At 44.1% G+C, this 10245-nt stretch overlaps 1 protein-coding gene across 1 annotated transcript in view; it reads right to left on the reverse strand.

The window, feature by feature from the left end:
* Positions 1–5969, reverse strand: part of Adgrf2 (adhesion G protein-coupled receptor F2) — a 29700-nt gene extending 23731 nt beyond the window's left edge. The window contains 1 exon segment of the mRNA XM_021149841.2: positions 5895–5969. The gene's annotated coding sequence lies outside the window, so the exon portion shown is untranslated.
* Between the last annotated feature and the right edge of the window lie 4276 nt (positions 5970–10245).

Consider the following 10245-nt stretch of genomic DNA (forward strand, 5'->3'; position numbering starts at 1 on the left):
TCCTTCCTTCAGTCTCAGCTCTGAACTTTGTCTCTGTAACTCTTTCCATGGGTATTTTGTTCCCCATTCTAAGGAGAAATGAAGTATCCACACTTTGGTCTTCTTTCTTCTTGAGAATTGAGTTGGAATTTTGATAAAGATTACATTGAATCTGTAGATTGCTTTTGGCAAGATAGCCATTTTGACTATATTAATCCTGCAAATCCATAAGTATCGGAGATCTTTCCATCTTCTGAGATCTTCTTCGATTTCTTTCTTCAGAGACTTGAAGTTCTTATCATACAGATCTTTCACTTCCTTAGAGTCACACTAAGGTATTTTATATTATTTGTGACTATTTTGAAGGGTGTTGTCTCCCTAATTTCTTTCTCAGCCCGTTTATTCTTTGTGTAGAGAAAGGCCATTGATTTGTTTTGAGTTAATTTTATATCCAGCTACTTCACTGAAGTTGTTTATCAGGTTTAGGAGTTCTCTGGTGGAATTTTTAGGGTCACTTATATATACTATCATATCATCTGCAAATAGTGATATTTAGACTTCTTCCTTTCCCATTTATATCCCCCTTGGTCTTTTATTGTCTAACTGCTCTGGCTAGGACTTCAACTACTATATTGAATAGGTATGAAGAAAGTGGACAGCCAATTTATAGAGGAGAAAGTGGGGAAAAGCCTCAAAGATATGGGCACAGGAGAAAAATTCCTAAACATAACAGCAATGGCTTGTGCTGTAAGATCAAGAATTGACAAATGGGACCTCATGAAATTGCAAAGCTTCTGTAAGGCAAAGGACACCATCAATAAGAACGTGGTCCCCTTGTTCTGTTACATTATTACCAGTTTTTTGTTTTCCAACTCCTTCACTGCCTAAGCTTGGCTGTCCTGAACCCTGCTCTGTAGATTGATCTTGAACTTAGAGATCTCTATGGCTCTGTCTCCTAAATACTGGGATTAAAGGCATGAACCACCATACCTGGACCTAAGCTTTTTTTCACCTAGAACTTGCTCCGGCTCAGGCTGGCCTTGAACTCAGAGATCTGCTTGACTTTGTCTCCTGAAATTAAACATGTGTAACACCATGTCTGGGCCTAAGTTTTTCATGGACACTGTTTCTCAAGATCAGATCAAAAGCCTGTGTCTTCTAGTGTCAAAATCCGAATCACAAGTGTGCCCTCTGTTTCTGGATTGTAGTTCATTCCAGATTAAAAGTCCAAAGGAAAACAATAACCAATTCCCTTGTTGAACTACAAAAGCATAAACAATAAGTTTACCTAGGTAGGATCTTGCCTCAAGGTCACTGCTCCATTAATGTGTTTATCTCCTTGAACACAGGGTTTAGCTCCCAGGTTCAACTCCCAGGAGTCGGTTCTCTCCTACCACGTGGGTCAAAGGGATGGAACTCAGACCATCAAGCTTGGCAGCATGGACCTTTACCCATCTCACCAGCCTGAAAGGCGATCATTTTAAACCCTGGGACAAAGTTTATACCTACTACAACTGGGACATGATGCTGAGCAGAACACTTTGCAATGCCTGCTGATTCCGTTGTTCTGTGTGCTGCAATCTGGATGGACCATTCTGATATGGATAGCTCTGGGTTTGTTGCCAAATCCATTTACTTTGTGTTTTCGCTACAAAACTTCCCTGTTAATAAAAATGAATTCATTCTCGCCATCCCGGTCTTTCCAAACAAAGAAATAATTAGGAAAAAAAAATAGTTTCAATAATAAATAAGGACTTTGGTTGAGCAACAGTCAGATGCACTTAAGTTTAGCTGCTTCGGGGCTTGCTTTGTCTTTATGTTGGAAGAGTAGGTTAGATTCCTGGTAGCATTATTATTTTTGTTATTATCATTGTTACATTGTCATTATGGCTACTAATTACTTGGCTAGGTATGTTTGCACCTCAACCAAACTTCTCTGGAATGCCCTTTCCGTGTTTATCACAGGTGCCACCATGTCAACAATAATATGGTTGGCCTAACTCTTTGAACTATGGGACAGCAGCTGACCTCACTGGGCCCATAAGCCCTCAGCACAAAAACACTGAAGTCTAAAGAGGAAGGAAGAGTTGGACTCCCTCTCTTAATTCAGAAAAGAAGAAAATAGAGGCAGCTGGAAGCAGTGATTCCCGATTGAATGGCACAATAAGATTCCAAGAGAAAAAAAAAAAACCCATGTGTGAAAAAAGAACCACGTCTGGGGCCCGAGTTCAATGAGGATTTCTGGAACTAAGACTCAGACACTGGTATTTTCTGTACAAGTCTTTTGTGTTTGTTATTGTGTCGTTTTGACATAAAGCATGGTTACCTGGGAAGAAGGGATCTCTGTCTGCAGCTCTATAGGAGGAACAGCAATATGAACTACCCAGTACCCTCAGAGCTCGTGTCTCTAGCTGCATATGTAGCAGAGGATGGCCTAGTCGGCCATCAGTGAGAGGAGAGGCCCTAGGTCTTCCGAAGATTCTAGGCCCCAGTACAAGGGAATGCCAGAGCCAGGAGGTGGGAGTGGGTAGGTTGGGGAGCAGGGAGGGGGAGGGTATAGGAGATTTTTGAAGAAGAAATGAGGGTAGGGGATGAATTCTGCATGAATTCACTGGCAAATGGGAGCCATCTCTGTGCGCTACACCTTAACTGCACTCATCATTAGCATTTTTAGGGGACAGTCAACTTTTAGCACTTTCCAACTGATATTAACATGTGAAATGGAGGGGAAACAACAGGTTTCATATTAATAAGTCACATAGAATAGCCCATCCACTGAAGGAAAACAAAGAACAAACCAAGACGGTGCCATAAGAGAAACAAGAGTGAGAACCAAGCATTGGGCCACGTCTTTCACACTCTGGGTTCTCTTAGCTGTCCCAGCATAGTGAGGCAGTCCCTTGAAGGACACTTGAACTAGAATGGCTTAAGAGTTTGCTTGCCCTAGTGTAAGGGAATGCCTGGGCCAGGAAGCAGGAGTGGGTGGGTTGGGGAACAGGGGGAGTGGGGAGGCAATAGGAGATTTTCGGAGGGAAAACTAGGAAATGGGATAACATTTGAAATGTAAATAAAGAAAATATCTAATATATTTAAAAAAGAGAGTTTGCTTGCTGCATTTAATAGATTCAGGAATAATATTCAGAGCCAGTAAGAGTCTATAACTCTTATACAATCAGGACAGGAGAGAGGGCTCAGTAGTTAAGAACACTGGCTCTTTTTCCAAATGACTTGGATTCAAACCCTGCACCCATGTGGCAGACTACAACATCTGTAATTTCAGTTCCAAGAGATCCAACACCCTCATCTAGCCCCTGCAGGCATCAGGCACACATATTAGTGTACAGACATGCATGTAGGTAAAAACCACCCAGATACATAGATAAGTAAATAAATAAATATTTTAAAATAAAATAAAATAAAATCAGGGGTTTTCCTGTTTACTTGTGGCTATTTACTGGCTGCTTTGTTAAGAGAAACAATTAAAAATAAAAATTTCTATAGATTCCCAAGACCACCTCCTAGACTGTAGGTTTTCAGAGGTACCTGAGATGAGTCGAGGCTATTTTCCACTGCTGAGTTCAAACACATCTCACTCAGACAGTCCTAAGGGGCAGTGGCAGCAGTGGGTGTCACCTGCCCCAGTAAGGAGAAGCACATTATCACGTAATGGCCTAGAGTTTACTGATGATTAAAGAAAGAAAAAGACAGACTGTTATTTGAAACACACTTGTATTCTCTTTCTCCATAGACACTGTACCCCTGTTATAGCTTAGGGGAAACTGCTTCTAACCTCTTTCCCTGTGCCCTCCTCCAAATTTAGACTCACCAATCCTGGTTCCTGTTTATAAGTTTTCATCTGTCCAGCAAACACAGAATGATGCAGGAGCTCTGAACTCTGCATTTCTGGCTGGAGAGGGAGGGAGAAGTATCTGATCTTGGAATACAATCTGTAAAGACTCCCGAGTGCAGCCCTTGGGGTCTGGGAAACGGCCTCAGTCAGTAGAGTGCTTCCTGCTCGAGATTATGAACCTGAGTTGTCTCGACAGCATCCTTGTGAAACTGCTAGTCCTAGAGCGAGCACTTGGAGCCTCAGCTCTGAGGGGCAGAGACAGAAGACCCAGGGGACTCCAGTACTGAGAAAGCCTGTCTCAAAAGATAAGGTGGAGAATAATAAGAGATATCTAATGTCAACCTCTGGCCTCCATGTGAATGTATACATAGGCACATACAACCCACATACAGGTGTGCACCCACTTGTGTGCTCTCGCTCTCTCTCTCTCTCTCTCTCTCTCTCTCTCTGTCTCTCTCTCTCTCTCACACACACACATGCATGCACACACACACACACACCTCCTCGCACACACACAATGCAAGACTTGTAGTCTAGTTAGGCTAACCATTTGCTGAGTATACTAAATACCACTCATCCGAGCTACTAAGAAGTCAAAAGAATCAAACAAACAAACAACAAACCCACAAACACAGACCAACTCTGAAAGAGCAAATGATATAAGCCAAAAATAACGAGAGATAAACATGAGCCTCCTGTTTTCAATCAATAAGCTTCTTCCAACAGGAGAACAAAGGTTTTGTCAAAATTCAAGGAGAAAACATTTTGAAGAAAATTAAGCTTCTAAGGCTGTACTCAACTGACAAAGACTCTTCCTAGAAGAGGAAAGCATAAAGCAAAGTTAAGAAACAACAGGAGAGTAAGGAGGGCTGGCAAGATGGCTTGGTGGATAAAGGTGCTTATTCATAGGACAATCTGAGTTTTGATTCCTGGGACCCACCCAGTGAAAGAAGAGAAGAGACACTTGAAAGGCACCCTTCTAAACCAAGAGAAACTGCGCTCAAGTTCAGATTTGCTCAGTGACAGTCTAGGGCTAAGAGATGTCTGTGCCTTAAATTAGTTGATGGAGCTGCAGGATTTTTATCAATCATCTACCTATCTATCTATCTATCTATCTATCTATCTATCTATCTATCTATCTATCTATCTATCATCTATCTATCTATCTATCTATCATCTATCTATCTATCATCTATGTATCTATCATGTATCTATCTATCATCTATCTATCTATTTACCTGTCTGTCTATCTATTTACCATCCTGACTGTGGTCCCTCCCCCTCCTCTCCTTCTAGCCCCTCCCCCATATCTCTGCTCTCCCTGTTCCTCCTTCTCTTCAGAAAAGGGCAGGCCTCCCATGGATCTCAACCAGCCCTGGCATATCAAGTTGCAGTAAGATTAGATGCATCCTTTCCTACTAAGGCTAGAAGAGGCAACCCAGTATGGGAAAAAGGAGCTCAAAGGCAGGCAACAGGGTCAGAGACAGCCCCTGCTCCCACTGCTAGGGGTCCCACATGAGGACCAAGCTACACAACTCTAACATGTGTGGATGACCTAGGTCAGTCCCATGCAGGCCTCCTGGCTGGCAGTTCCGTCTGTATGGGAGCTACAGGATTTCTTGAGGAGGTATAGAACTTGCCCTCTGGTATCAAGGATATGTTGACGCTGGTGAACCTTTAATAATAAAATTGAGTATTAGATGTCACAGCATCTGATGGGAGAAAATGCCAAGCTCTCATGACCATTCATGTTTAACCACATGGAGATCACCAGGGAGGTTGCATAGAACCAGTTGTTCAGACATTCCAATTCCTATATTTCAAAATCTAGCTGGAGTCAGGAGAGGCACAGATCCAAAGATTGGGGAAGTAAAGAGATTTTCATCCCAGACTCTTGTTGAATAGAGCCTCCAAGTCACCAAATTCCTTCATGGTACTTACTCCCTGGACAAGTTACTAATTGAAGCCCAAAAGACCCAAGCCTCCCAGCCATAATTAGCTGCTCATTTCTGAAATTCCTCAGCCCAGGAGGTCATTGGCAGGAAGGGGATGTGAGAGTACTCACTGTGGCTAGTCAACAAGACTCTCAGGGACACTGGCCCTCTTCCCTAGCAGCTGGAGAGAAGGACATCAGCTGGTCCCTTTGTCGTCCCCCTTCAGATCAGCAACTGGGCTCCTGTATGTCTTGAGCAGTCACTTCAGCCCCAATGGCAGCTTCCAAAACTGAGGCCGCCGCCGTGCTGGGTGCTTCCTCCCACAGACAGCTGCAGCATGTGCAGAGGTGCCTCAGCCTGACAGACAGGTCCTGCCTGAGAGTAGCATCTGTACTGGGAGAGGCACGGAGCTGGAGAGTAAATGAGTCACGTGCCAAGTGACTCTGACTCTCTCTCTCTCTCTCTCTCTCTCTCTCTCTCTCTCTCTCTCTCTCTCTCTCTCAAAATCCAGAGATGATAAAGGAGACAAAGGGGTTGTGGTGGTGGCATGAGAATTGTGGTATTTGACCTATACCTTCTCATTCTGGCAAGTCTACCTGAGTCAGATATAAAACCACAAGTCGTCTACACAGGAGCTGTAACCCTCTGGCTTTGGAGGCACTAATGTTATGCTAGCAGGTTTTCACCTAGTCCTTCTTGTCCTTACTTCCAGGAACAAGTGGTAGTGAGATTTTTCCACCCCTTTATGGTTTGGGAGACACAGATAATTCTACTATGGGGGCCAACAATTCAGAATGCCGGTTCCTCCACCAGCCTGGATAGCATGTCACCAACTGGCAGTGGGCATAAGAAAAGGTTGTTGTTTTTCTTAGTCACTGGTATCTGGGAGTTAGTTTTTACTGAAGTACAACCTAGCCTATCCTGACTGATACAATCTCATGGACTCTTGAGCAACATCAGGATCGTACCCTTTTTAAACTTAGAGCAACTAAAAAATCCTTTTCAAGTTTGTTTGCTTGTTTGGTTTTGGGGGGTGGGGCTGGATTTGGGGTGGTTTCTTTGGAGGTAGTGCTTTCTTTGGTTCTGTTTAAGTTTTCAGGTGCTTTTACATTTCTTCTTCATGTTTGGAAAGCTACATTCCGGCTTATGTAGCATATGGTCATTTCATTTTAGACACCCACAGAGAAATTTCATGTAGCACAGTGAGAGGCGCCCTGTCCTAGTTTTCTTTCCATCGAGGTGAAAAACACCACGAACAGAAGCAACTTAGGGAAGAGGGGGATTATTTCACTTTACAGCTCATAGTTATCAGAAAGGGAAGACACCATCAGGGCAGAAACTTGGAGGCACAGATTGGAGAACAGGGCTAGTACCATCCACCTGCCCAGGGCTAGTACCATCTACCTGGCCAGCAGGAGTACCATGCACCTGCCCAGGGGTAGTATAATCCACCTGCCCAGGAGTAGTGTCAGCCACCTGCCTAAGGGTAGTACCATCTACAGTATGTTGGGCCCTCACTATCAATCAGTAATCAAGAAAATGCCCCCACGGACCGATCTGACGGAGACATTTTTTTCCATTGAGGTCTCTTCTTCCTAGCTCACCCAGGGCTGTGCCACACTGACTAAGAACTGACCAGTCACACACTTCGGTGCTAACACCTCCCCGCTACACTATTCCCATCTTCCCACTGTGGCCTGGACTATTCTGAGTATTCCAGAGGGTTATCAGTGCAGGAAGGAAGGGAGAGTCAATAGGTTTGTTCCTTCACAAACTCTGGATTTCAGAATCCTCTTTGGGGTGAACACTCCCATCTGGAAATCCAATCAAGTGCTTCAAATGGGAAAATTTCATTTTCCAGTCTATTTTATTTTTAGACTGTTAAGTTCCCGGTGAAGCTGATCTGAGAATACAGAGATTCATTAAAAGATTAATTTAAAATGACAAGATCCTCCACTTATTTCAATCTCATACCCACATAGCTCATACTAGTATGTCATACTTACTATAACCAAAGGGACTTCATAGCCACATCCTTATAGTTTACTTCTAAATATAAACACTTCTGGCACAGGAGATGCCTGTGGGTATGCAGGCTTGTCCTTTAAGCATGTCCCTTTGGAAGGGCTACGAAGCTCCAGTCCTAAGCGAGGAGCTATTGGCGACTGGAGGAGAGTCACTTTTCTTCAGGAATGCACTCCCTGAGAGAATACTCATGCTCCAAGAGATGGTCCTACATCCAGGCACAGACAAAGGCAGCACTGAGTGGATTCTGTGGGGTGGGGTAGGGTGGGGGTGAAACATAGGGCAGAGATCAGGGAGGAACTGAAGGAGAAAGATTGAAGAGTGGATTTGATCAAAACTACTATATGCACATATGCAATGTTCTCAGACAATAAAATAAAGATCTCTTCTTTGCTGCCAGAGTTCACAGTCTTAGGGGAAGAAAACACGTGAGCATAAAACACCTCTGAGAGTTTCTCCACTAAGACCTGAGACCGTTGTTGCAACTGCAAAGCCAGGAGGGGTGGCTGGAGGTTGGACTGGCGGGATGCAGCCCCGTGGACCATCCAGAGCAGTTCAGGCCTGGAGGAACACATCCAGTTTATATGAGGAGCATAGTTTTATTTAATAGTCCACTTGTTCATCAAATTGTTAAGTCTCTACTAGAAACCCAGAACGTTAAGGAGGAAAATGTTCTCACAAAGCCTCCCTAAACAAATGAGAAAGTCAACTCAGCTCTCATTAGCGGAGCCAGGACTGCCAACTTCTGTGAAGGTGGAGACTGGCCATCACTGAACAAAGCAGAACTCCAGCTGCAGCAGAAGGCAGACTCTGACTCACATGCGATACTCTGACGGCGCCTGGCTGAAGGTGTTTATCTTACGTTAAGCCTCCAAGCTTTGGTCTGCACTGCCCTGTGCTTAATCAGGTCCTCATCCCAATACTTTCTAAAGAAAGCTTCATCAAAAGCCCGAATGAAGCCCAGCACCCTGCTTCTTTCTGCAAAGGTCACCTTATCGCTGATTTTGCAAGGCTGGAATCTGCTCTCTGCTCCCCCACCCCTGACACACACAGTTCATCTTCACCAGGGTGGCAACCTACCCCATCCTGTTCATCCTGCCCCAGCCACGAAAACTGGTTCCCACCCCTTGCCTTTCTGTTGGCATTTATGGTAGCCTGGCCCGCCTCCACCCACCCCACCCACAGCCTCACACCTGGCTGACTCACCTGTATCCTTAGAGTCTCCTCCTCTGTCAGGCTTTCCATGACCAACCTCCCTGGCTGGCTTCTCCCTTAGCATCCCAGAGTAGGGGAGGCTGGTTCCACCTTAGCGAGTGATTTCAGCTCTCATGCTCTCACCAGACATACATTTCCACAACAGAGCTGACACTAGTGACAAGCCCCATACCATACTGCTTACTTTTCCTGCTTTTTCTCTTTTAACCAAAACCCAGATTTTATTATTCCTAATGACTTTTTTAAATTTTTCAATTAATTAATTAATTAATTAATTATTAGCTTTTACATCCCTGATGACTTTGAACCAGCTGTCATGGGTCCTGTTTGTTGGTCACTGAACTAGACAGAGGCTGACCACTATTTTTAACCCAAGTTTTAGAGGCTCTTCTGAGGAATAAGGGGTATTCTACGAAGGCTATTTGACTGGAAAATTGAAATATTTTTCTAGGTACACTAGAAAAATAACCACTTTGTCTCCATCTCCCTACCTTCCCTTCTCCTGACTTTGGAAAAGATGGGAGGATGATGTAATGTCTCAGCTAGGACAGCTATTTTGGAACCATGAAGAGACAAGGCTGAGAACATCAAAATACAGAGCCAGGGCCTAGTAGTGGGAAGCATGTAGGAAGTTCTAAAACCCATTGGTCCTTGGTAGTGCCACTAATTTCCTGAAACTTCCCTGGGATCATCAGCCTATAGGTGGGGGAAAATGCACCGTGGGCTTAAGCCACTATCAGGTGTTTTGTATTAGTTGTGGTTGAAATAGTGGAATTGGTCCTATCTAAAGTAACACCCAAGTCTTTCACTGTGACATTTCATTTATCTTCCTCACATCCATCTGGCCTCACATGACAGTGGTGTGTTCTGAGAAAAACATTGTAACTTCGTAATTATGTTAATACCACAGTATGTACTCACATAAGCCTAGATTGATGCAGGCCAGTCCCTCCATATGCACTTGTTTTTTATTAGATATTTTCTTTATATACATTTCAAATGCTATCCTGAAACTTCCCTATACCCTCCCTCTGCCCTGCTCCCCTACCCACCCACTCCCACTTCTTGGTCCTGGCATTGCCCTGAAGTGGGGTATATAAAGTTTGCAATACCAAGGGGCCTCTCTTCCCAGTGATGGCCGACTAGGCCATCTTCTGCTACATATGCAGCTAGAGATATGAGCTCTGGGGGTACTGGTTAGTTCATATTGTTGTTCCACCTATAGGGTTGCAGACCCCTTCA

This window comes from Mus caroli, chromosome 17 (genome assembly GCF_900094665.2).
Source record: "Mus caroli chromosome 17, CAROLI_EIJ_v1.1, whole genome shotgun sequence".
Classification (NCBI taxonomy): domain Eukaryota; kingdom Metazoa; phylum Chordata; class Mammalia; order Rodentia; family Muridae; genus Mus; species Mus caroli.